Below are 10,837 nucleotides of genomic sequence, written 5' to 3'. Positions count from 1 at the left end.
TTTTTCGAGGACCCATTAATATTAAAATATGAACGCAAATTATTATTATTATATTTTTTTGGGTAAATTACAAAGACCCCCTGTACTATGGGGTCAGTGACAATGACCCGCTGTACTTTTTTTTGCAATAAAGGCCACCTTGAACTTTGGCCATTAGGCAAATACCCCCCTCCATAAGTGTTCCGTCAATTAACTTTGAAAAAGATTATGATTTTACTGTTAAAGTTTTCTAAATGCCTAAACTACCTTTTCTAATTTATTTTATTTTTTTCTCCTTTTTTTTCTGCTATTATCTTCATCCCATTTACTTTTCTCAAACTACCCTCTTCTCTCTCTTTAGTTTAAACTCTAGAGTATAGAGAAATAAAATGAAGAGCAATAATACAGAGCTTCTGAAGGGGTCCCTCTGATGGTTGTGATGGCAAGTTGAAGAACAACAAGCAGAAGCTCTCTTACATCTCAGTCCCATCCAAGACCGAGAGCCAACCATCCGAAACACACGTTTCCCCTAAAAACCTCAATGCAAACATCAGTTTCCTCCTCCAAAAATTTCGTGTTGTAAAACTGATCGGCGACATCGACCACCTGGTGATTGGCATGCCATGGCTCAAGCTTTCCATCATTGAATTCTGATGATGCACAATCCGGCCGATCTTAGCTGTCAACGATCTTGCCTCTGAACCGGGTGGCAGGGACCTGAAACGGAGGGAGAAGATAAGCTCCGGGGAGAACCCGACGTAAGGGCTCCGAAGCTCAAGTTAGAGTCTTTCAAAGGCAAGATATACCAGATAGCGCAAAAGTTAGCATACCTCGTTTCTGGGGGGTAGGAGCCTTTTATAACCACCTCACGCACTCACTTCCAGGCTTCTGTCAGATCGGGCATGATTACTTCTGAATTCCTGCCAGTTTGGATGTCATTTCCTCTGGCCGGTCAGAACCGCCACTGTTCCTTTGTCGGAGCCATCTCTGCGGCTAGTAACGACGGTGGTAGGTGGCGGTAGCAAGAGGCCGTTTGAAGTGCGGCTGTCAGGCGTCAGATCCCAAATCAGTCAGGTGCGTCGCCCTCGGATACGGACGTCCTTGGCGTCAGGTACGTTTGATCAGCCTGGTGTTTCGGAAGCGAAGTGTTGGAGTGAGCGAGATGTCTTGAGTTCGGTTTGGGGAGTGTTCCGAGTTGCCACGGGCCAGCTCGGGTCACAGCTTTGCGAGGCTTGGGGCCCAATATAGTTTGTGCTCCTTGCAGGGAGCTCGGGTTCTCAGTAGGGAGCTCGAGTTCTTAATAGGGAGCTCGGGCTCTTGGTAGGGAGCTCGGGCTCTTGGTGGGGAGCTCGGGCTCTTAATAGGGAGCTCGGACTCCCAGTAGGGAGCTCGGACTCTTGGTAGGGAGCTCGGGCTCTTGGTGGGGAGCTCGGGCCCTTGGTGGGGAGCTCGGGCTCCTTGTAGGGCGGTCTGGAGTTCGGGCTCAGTAGTGAGCTTGCTTTGCTTTCGGTGTTTGCTTCGGGTGCTCTACTGTCCCGAGTTGCTTGTTTTTGCCACGTGTCGGGTAATTGCGAGGTCGAGCCAAATTCCCCTTCATCAATTGCCCCCCACTCCCCGTGACAAGGGTCCCGTCTTGGCGCGGGGAGTTTGTAAGGTAGCAGGAGGGTTTTGGTCCGTGCTGAGCGCGCTCGCTTTAATTTGATTTTCAAAAAAAAGGGCGCACGTTTGGGAGACGTGACGGCAGTCACTCGAGAGTCGCGCTGCAGACGCTTTTATTGCGAGGAGACGTGCGTCGACACCCCGTCAGTTTCGGGAAGACGCGTGCTGACACCTGTCCTCTGACATGATGTGCGCGACGCCTCGTCAGTTTCGGAAAGACGTGCACTGATTGGCTTCGGAAGACATGCGGTTTAGCGCGGTTGTGGGCCGTTGGATTGGCTTCGATCTGGGCCGTTGCTTTCCGGCCGCAGTGGATATAAATAGCGCGCGGGGGGGGGGGGGGGGGGGACCCCGTCCTTGCTACTGTTGTACCTCTTGAGCTCGCGCCTAAGTTCCAGTTCGCGTCCAGGCTCTTCAGCTCGCGTCCCAGGTTCCTTGCCTATTCGAGCTTTCGCGGCCTTCTTCAGTCTTCTTCCCGGGTGAGTGCTTTTGGAATCCCGTTCTATTCTCTGATGTCTAGTTCGGAGGGTTCAGACTGTTCAAGCGGATCTGATGTAGGTTCTACCAATCGATTTTAGTCCCCTGGTAGTTCAAGTGAGCCCGATGTAGGTCCTGAGGAATGGGTTGAACCTACAGGCCGAGGTGCTTCGGGTAGGTCGGCGTCCACCTCCCGTCGCAGCTGGGTTTTAGATCAGTTCGGTCCTTCGACTATGACGCCTAAGGGACTTCAATCCCTCATAGACTATTACGACTTGCCCGGGGAGCACGCCTACTTCATCCCTACGGGTAGCTTCCCTTGGGAACACGGTCCTGATGAGATCGTGATTTTCCGGGAACAGCTCGCTGTAGGGCTGCGACTGCCCTTTCACCCTCTTCTCGTCGAGGTTCTAAACCACTTCGGTGTGACGGTTGGCCAGCTTCACCCGAACTCCATTAGGAACTTAGTGGGGACGATCTCTTTATTTTGTGACGAGAACTTTCCTTTGGATCTGGAGATTTTCTCCTCCATTTTAATGTTGAAAAAGCAAGCGGGTCCCCTTCCTGGGCGTAGGCGGGCATACTACCTGTCCCCTCGCCCAGGCTTCAAGCTCTTACACGGACTCCCTAATAAGGTCCCAGCGTGGAAGTGGGACTATTTCGGGGTGCGAAGTGCGCTAGGGTGGCCGTTTCAGACCGGCTGGGGGATGGCCACTCCCGACTCCGGCGTCACACTTGATAAGGAGACGGCGAAGGGCCTCCGGCAATGGGTGCGGCTCGGGCTGGAGTGTCAACGGTATCTGACGGAGGCCAAGCTTATTGCTGCGGGCCTGAGTTTGGGTTGGTTCTTTCCCTAGCGATCATGTCTTGCTCTTCTTTTACGTCTTACTGATGCCGAACTCCTTTTCGCAGGTACGATCTCGAGGGACCCGAGGTGGGCACTTGTTCCAGGGCATGAAGAGGAGAAAACGGGTGGCTAAGCGAGCTCGCGCCGAACCGCCCCAGGGTGCGGAGCCCGAGGTGCCAGACTATCCGGCGGAGGAGCCCGAGATGGTTCCGCCTACGCAGGAGCCGGCGGGGGCTCCTTATGCCGAAATCACACACATTGGGGCTCCTGCTTACTCCGAGTCTGCCCATACGTGAGCTGGCTGTCGGGCTCGGAGGCCCCGGGGGGCTTCAGGAGCGTGCTGTCGCCTGTTCATGCTCTTCAACGGAATAAGGAGGCGATGTTTCCCGAGGAAGTTGCGGCGTGGACCGAGCTCCCTCTGCACCAAGTGGCCTGCTGTGCCGTTACTCATGCTATGGTGGTAAGTGCTCCCTTCTTTAGAGTTCTTCGGCTTTTATTCTTCTATTCGTTCCTTTGATCCTGTTTTCCTTTGATAGGTGAACTCTTCTATTCATGCCTTAGCGAACCAGGTGGAGAGATACTCGAGGTAGGCGCGAGCTGCCGAGGAGGCTGCTGCTCGCCTCGCGCGGTCTAGGCAGGCGAGGTCTCAGAGAGATGCCGAGGCCATGGGAGTGGTGGTGAAGAATATGGCGGAGTTGAAGCTGGACCTGCAGCACCAGGTTGAGTATCTTCAGGAGGATATCAGGGAGAGGACTCATATCTTCTCTCAAGGCATCGAAGACGCGAAGAAGAAACCTGTCAGTGATTATATTGCTTTGCCAGATTTCGATGATCTGATGGTGGACTCCTACAAGAGGGGTTTCAAGCTAAGCCGGTGGATGATCTGAAATACGTACCCCGAGCTCGATACCAGCGCCATATCCACTTCGCGCATTACTCAAGAGATGGCTAATGCTGCGGATGCCGAACTGGACTCCGAGGGGGAGGCAGGTCCTTCGGGTGTTGTCGAAGTGGCTTTTGATAATGATGTAGCCCCTGGCTTGTAATGGCTTTTTTTTTTTGAATGTACACATCTATTCTGAAATGAAATGGCTTTTTGTTCAAGTGCTGGTTGTCCTGTCTTCGAGCTACGTTTTTTGCCAAACTGACCATTTCGGTCCTTCAGTTCGTTTTCTGACATGAAATGGCTTTTTGTTTCTGGTTGTCTTCGAGCTGCGTTTTTTTGCCGGCCTGACCATTTCGGTCCAGTTCGTTTTCTACCTAGGCTTCGGGGTACTTGCTTTTGTGGTTTATAGGTAGTATCTTCTTAAGTTGACGACGTTCCATGCTCGGGGTACTTGTTTTCCTTCTAGGGTTCCGAGCTCGTATGCTCCCCCACCGAGTGCTTTCATTACTCTGTAGGGTCCTTCCCAGTTTGGTCCAAGTTTCCCTACGCCGGGTTCGGGCACCATGACCTTACGGAGAACCAGGTCGCAGACGCGGAAGTTCCTCTTCTTTACTCGCGCGTTATAATACCGAGCTACCTTTTGTTGGTAGACCGCAGTTCCGATATGCGCGATGTCTCTCACTTTGTCCAGTAGGTCGAGGTTGGTGCGTAACTCGCCCTCGTTTGTCTGTTCGTCGTACGCTTCTAGTCGCAACGTAGGCACTTCGATTTCCGCCGGGATCACCGCCTCGGTGTCATAGGTGAGGTTAAAGGGGGTCTCTCCTGTGGCGGTTTTTTCCGTGGTTCGGTGAGCCCATAGAACACTTGGTAATTCGTCTGCCCACAAACCTTTGGCTCGGTCTAATCATGCTTTCAGTCCGCGGAGGATGGCTCTGTTCATTACTTCTGTTTAGCCATTTGCCTGCGGGTGTGCGACCGGCGTGAAGTTCTGACTAATTCTCATACTTTTGCACCATTCTTGGAACTTGATATCTTCGAACTGTTTGCCGTTGTCGGAGATCAGTACCCGAGGTAGCCCGGAGCGACATACAATGTTCTTCCAAAAGAAGTTCTGTATGTTTCGGGCTGTAACTATTGCCAGGGGTTCAGCTTCTATCCACTTTGTGAAGTAATCTACTGCCACCACTAGGAATTTTCTCCCGCTTGTCGCTGGTGGGAATGGCCCCAGGAGGTCGATGCCCCATTGGGCGAAGGGCCTTGGGCTGGTGAGGTATTTGAGGTCGGCAGCGGGCTGATGGTGGATACTGGCATGCTTCTGACACTTGTCGCATTTTCTGACGAGCTCGATTGCCTCTGTCTTCATCGTTGGCCAGTAGTATCCTTGTCGAAGCGCTTTTTGGGCGAGGGCTCTGCCCCCCAGGTGTCCGCCGCACAAGCCTTCATGGGTGTCACGGAGTACCAGCTTGGCTTCGGCTGGGCGCAAGCATCGCAGGTAGGGGAGCGTGTAGGATCGTCGGTACAACCGTTCGTCTATCATGACGTATTTGGCTGCCTGGCGCTGCACCCTCTTGGCTGCGTTGCGGTCCGCGGGGAGGGTTCCGTCTAACAGGAAGCTCGCGAGTGGGTCGATCCAGCTCGGCTCTGCTTCAGTGACGGGAGCGACCTCTTCTGCCCCACCGAGAATGCTGGGCCGAGGTAAGTCTTCTACGTACACGGTTCTCCTGGCGTTGTGGCTCGTGCTAGCTAGACGGGACAGGGCGTCGGCCTCAGCATTCTCTGACCTCGGGATTTGCTTGATGAAGTGTGACTGGAAGTTGAGCAGAGCGTCATTTACTTTTGCCAAATATGCAATCATTGTGAGCTCGCGCGCTTCGTATTCGCCTGTAACTTGGTTGACCACGAGCTGGGAATCACTGCAGATAACCATGTGCTTTGCTCCAACCTTATGCACTAGGTTTAGCCCGGCTATCAGCGCCTCGTACTCCGCCTCGTTGTTAGATGCCGCAAACTCAAAGCGTAGTGCGTATTCCAGTTTTGTTCCGCTCGGGCCGCGTAGCACTATTTCAGCCCCGCTACCTTGTTGGTTCGAGGAGCCATCTACGTGAAGGATCCAGGGCTCCTCCTCCCAGTTCGCGCTTGGTCTAACCAGGAGGGATGCCACACTGGCTGCTACTTCACGGGGTTCGGACTCGTTTGTTTTGGGAGCTCCGAGTTCGCCCGAACTGGGGATCTCGGACTCGATCGGCTCACGGGCTTCGGGGCTAAACGTGCACTCGGCGATAAAATCTGCCAAGGCTTGGGCCTTAATGGCAGTTCTTGGCTTGTACTGGAGATCGTACTCACTGAGTTCGATGGCCCACTTCGTCAGTCGGTCGGAAACCTCGGGTTTGAGTAGTACTTGTCTTAGAGGTTTGTCGGTCAGGACGATGACGGTGTGAGCCTGGAAGTACGAGCGGAGTTTCCGTGCTACTATCACCAGTGCGTACGCTAGCTTTTCTATCTGCGGGTACCTTGTCTCTGCTCCCTGCAAGATTTTACTAACATAATATATGGGTCGTTGGACCCGGTCTGTCTCCTTTACTAGTACCGAACTGACCACCTCGTCGCTAGCCGAGAGGTAAAGTTCTAAGATTTCGCCTTCCTCGGGCCGAGCTAAGGTTGGCACACTGGCGAGGTAACCTTTTAGCTCGTCAAACGCGAGCTGGCAGTCTTGGGTCCATTTGAACCCTTTGCCTTTGATTGCTTTGAAGAAGGGTAGGCAGCGATCTGCTGACTTGGACATGAAGCGGCTTAAAGCGGCTATGCGGCCGTTTAGCCTCTAAACTTCTTTTACTTTCCGAGGCGATCTCATATTTAGGATGACTTTTATCTTGTCCGGGTTGGCCTCGATGCCGCGCCGATTGACAACGTAGCCTAGGAACTTGCCCGAGGTGACGCCAAAGACACATTTGTTGGGGTTCAATTTCATGCTAAACTGACGCAGGATTTGGAAGATAGAGTCCAAGTCTTTTATTAGTTCTTGTGAAAACCGTGTCTTGACGACCATGTCGTCCACATAACACTCTATCTTTGTGCTGATCAGGGGCCGAAACAGCCTATTTACAAGTCTTTGGAAGGTCACCCCGACATTTTTTAACCCGAAGGGCATGACCTTGTAACAGTACAGATCGAACTCGGTTATGAAGCTGGTTTTTTCCTCGCCGGACTGGTCCATCCGGATTTGGTTGTAGCCTGAGTAGGCATCCAGGAAGCTTAGCTATTCATGTCCCGAGGTCGCGTCCACTAGGCGGTCGATCCAAGGAAGGGGGAAGCAGTCTTTCGGGCAAGCTCGGTTCAGGTCGGTGTAGTCGACGCACATGCGCCACTTGCCGTTCGCCTTTTTCATCAGCACAGGGTTGGGCACCCAGCCCGGGTAGTGGACTTCCCTTATGAAGTCTGCCGCGAGGAGCTTATCGACTTCCTCGTCGACCGCTTTCCAGCGCTCTGGGGCTAAGTTCCGTTTCTTCTGTCTAACGGATCTGACTAAATGGTCAGTGTTAAGTTTGTGAGTTATAAGACCAGGGTCAATACCGGGCATATCGGCCGCGGACCATGCAAAAATATCTAAATTTTGGTGTAAAAAACTTACCAGTTCGGTCCCTAGGGGTTCTTTGACGGAAGCACCAATCTGGAGTGCGCGAGCTGGGTCTGTAGGCGAGGTCGGGATCGCGACTGTTTCTTCTGTGGGCGAGGCTCGTTCTTCGCCTTGTTCCGCGGGCCGCTCCAGATCGAGGTCGCCGGCCGCCTTGGTCTTTCCCTTTAAGGCGGCAACGTAGCACTTGTGGGACTCGAGCTGGTCGCCCCGCGCTACCCCCACTCCGAAGTCCGTAGGGAACTTCATGGCCAAATAGTAGGTGGAGACCACCGCCCACAGGATATGCGTGATTGGCCGCCCTATTATGGCATTGTATGGGGAGGGGGTCGCGACCACCAGGAAGTCGTGGTTGAGTCTGACCGCACAAGGCCACGTGCCAACTTCCATAGGCACCGTTATTTTTCCAAGGGGCCTGACTTCCTCTCCGCTGAAGCCCACGAGGGGAGTGCTTGCGGGCTTTAGTTCGCTCCTCGGCAGCTGTAGCCGATCAAACGCCGATTTGAAGAGGATGTCTGCCGAGCTGCCCGAATCTACGAGTACGCGCCTAACCTCGAAGTCGCTGATCCTTAGTTTAATGACAAGCGCGTCATCGTGAGGGTAGCGAACCCCTCGCGCGTCGTCTTCTGTGAAGAGGATTGGTTCTTCGGTCTTCGGCCTTTTCGGAGGGTTCTGCTCCTCGAGGACCGCTTCGTGAACTGAAGTCCGGGCTACCGCCGAGGTACACCCCGCTACCACCGAACCTCCCACAATTACATGGATGGTTCCCTGAATTGGCCTCTCTGCCGGAGGCTGTCGCTACATCAGTTCGGCTGGCCTGCTGCTAGTTTCGGGGGCGTCCTTTTCGTGCTCGCCTAGCCGATCCGCTTTATTGCTATTATTGTTGTGCTGTACAAAGTTTCTTAAGTATCCGCGTCGGATGAGCCCCTCTATTTTGTCTCGGAGGTTATTGCACTGCTCGGTACTGTGACCATGGTCCCTATGGAAACTATAATACAAATTCTTGTTTCTTTCGTTCGGATTTCCCTTTAGGCGAGGTGGCCATTTCACGTACGGGGCGTCCTTAATCGTCATTAAGATCTCCATCCGCCTCGTGTTCAGTGGCGTGTAATCCGTCCGAACTGGCAGGGGAGCTCGGAACGACTGGTTCGGTTTTGGGTCCCGGGCCGGGTTTTTTCAGTCGGCTGAGTTAGAGGGCTCGCCATCCCTCTTTCTTTTCTCGTTTCCACCTTCGGTTCGTTGGTTGATTTCCTCCTCCGTCCTCATGAACTTGTCCGCGAGCTTGAGGAACTCGGCCACGGTCGCGGGCTGGTTGGCTACCATGTGCCATTTGAACTCCTTGTGCGTCACCCCTCTTTTTGCTGCGGCGAGCTGCACCGCGGGGTCTAACCGCGGTATCTGTAAGCAATGCTTCATTGAATCGTTTGATGTAGCCCCGTATGGGTTCTCCTTCCCTTTGGACTACCCCGAAGATGCTTTCCTCTACTCTGGGGCACCGTTTGCTGGTGACAAAGTGTGTAGTGAAGACCTGCACGAACTGAGCCCAACACTTTATCGATCCGGGGGCCAGGTTCCTGTACCAAGTGCGGGCTACCCCCTTGAGGGTGGTGGTGAAAGCCACGCACATGCATGATTCGCTGGCTCTGGCGAGGTGCATTTGGGACTGGAAAGCGTCAACGTGGTCGTTGGGGTCGAAGGACCCGTCATACTTGTCTAGAGGCGGGAGCTTGAAATCTCTGGGCAAGAGGACTGCCAGGAGTTCTGACGCGAGGGGGGAAGGAACTAAGAGAATCGGGGCAACTCCTACCTCGTCCGAGCTCGTCTCGCCTTTGCCTCTGAGCTCTGACAGGACGCGGGTGGCGGTTCGTCGACCTCGACGGCGCCTTCGCTGCTGAGTGGGCCTTGTACTGGCGCTGCTGGCCTCCGTGTTGCCGAGCTCAATGGGCCCGGAGTGCTGGTAGTCCGCTGCTGCCAGTGCGCCGAATCGGTTTTCCACGAGTGGGAACTCTGGTTTGGAGCCCCGAGGTGCCGATCTCGCGGGCAAGGTTCCCGACCCGCCTGCGAGCTGTGAGGCGGGGATGACTTTTCTCTCTCTCTGGCCTGGGGACGAGGCCTGGCTGTTTGGGGGGATCTGGGGCCTGGAGGCCTTTCCTTGGTGGAGGCGTCCATCCTGCGGAGAAGCCTTGACCGGCTTCGGAGCAGGGTGGCGAGGTGGAAGTAATGGTTGGTTCGGTGGCAGTTGGGGGAACTGTTGTTGATAGTGATACTGGGAGAGGTTGTGCAACACTTGGTGCTGGTGAAGCTGGTGTTGTTGGAATTGTTGCATCTGGGCTTGCATTGCCCGCATGCACTGCATTTGGTCGTCCAACCGATTTTGGCTAGCTGCCAGGGGGACGGCGGTTGGTTTAGTGAAGGTAGTCTCGATGGGGAGAGGAAAGGGGATGTTTGTGGCAGGTAGGTTTACAGGCGCCACTGCTTGTGGCGTATTCAGATTGGGAATTCCGTCCACCGAGAGGGGGATGGTGAACTGCCCAACACACACCACGGGAACTTGAGGCTGTTCCCCGCTGGTGTTTGTCTCTGTGCCGCGTCCGGCGTTGCTGGAGGAGGCCATGAGTATTGAGTTTTTCAAAGAAGAAGAAAGGGGTATGAAAGTTTTGGAGGGAGGCCTTTTGAAGCGTTCCCACAGACGGCGCCAATTGATGATGCACAATCCGGCCGATCTTAGCTGTCAACGATCTTGCCTCTGAACCGGGTGGTAGGGACCTGAAACGGAGGGAGAAGAGAAGCTCTGGGGAGAACCCGGCGTAAGGGCTCTGAAGCTCAAGTTAGAGTCTTTCAAAGGCAAGATAGACTAGATAGCGCAAAAGTTAGCATACCTCGTTTCTGGGGGGCAGGAGCCTTTTATAACCACCTCGCGCACTCACTTCCAGGCTTCTGTCAGATTGGGCATGATTACTTCTGAACTCCTGCCAGTTCGGATGTCATTTCCTCTGGCCGGTCAGAACCGCCACTGTTCCTTTGTTGGAGCCGTCTCTGCGGCTAGTAACGACGGTGGCAGTTGGCGGTAGTAGGAGGCCGTTTGAAGTGCGGCTGTCAGGCATCAGATCCCAAATCAGTCAGGTGCGTCGCCCTCGGATACGGACGTCCTTGGCGTCAGGTACGTTTGATCAGCCTGGTGTTTCGGAAGCGAAGTGTTGGAGTGAGCGAGATGTCTTGAGTTCGGTTTGGGGAGTGTTCCGAGTTGCCACGGGCCAGCTCGGGTCACAGCTTTGCGAGGCTTGGGGCCCAATATAGTTTGTGCTCCTTGCAGGGAGCTCGGGTTCTTAGTAGGGAGCTCGGGTTCTCAGTTGGGAGC

Source organism: Nelumbo nucifera, chromosome 4, assembly GCF_055504915.1.
Source record: "Nelumbo nucifera cultivar China Antique chromosome 4, China Antique-T2T, whole genome shotgun sequence".
NCBI lineage: Eukaryota > Viridiplantae > Streptophyta > Magnoliopsida > Proteales > Nelumbonaceae > Nelumbo > Nelumbo nucifera.
The sequence above is the reverse complement of the archived record's forward strand: the minus strand, read 5'-3'. Positions refer to the sequence as shown.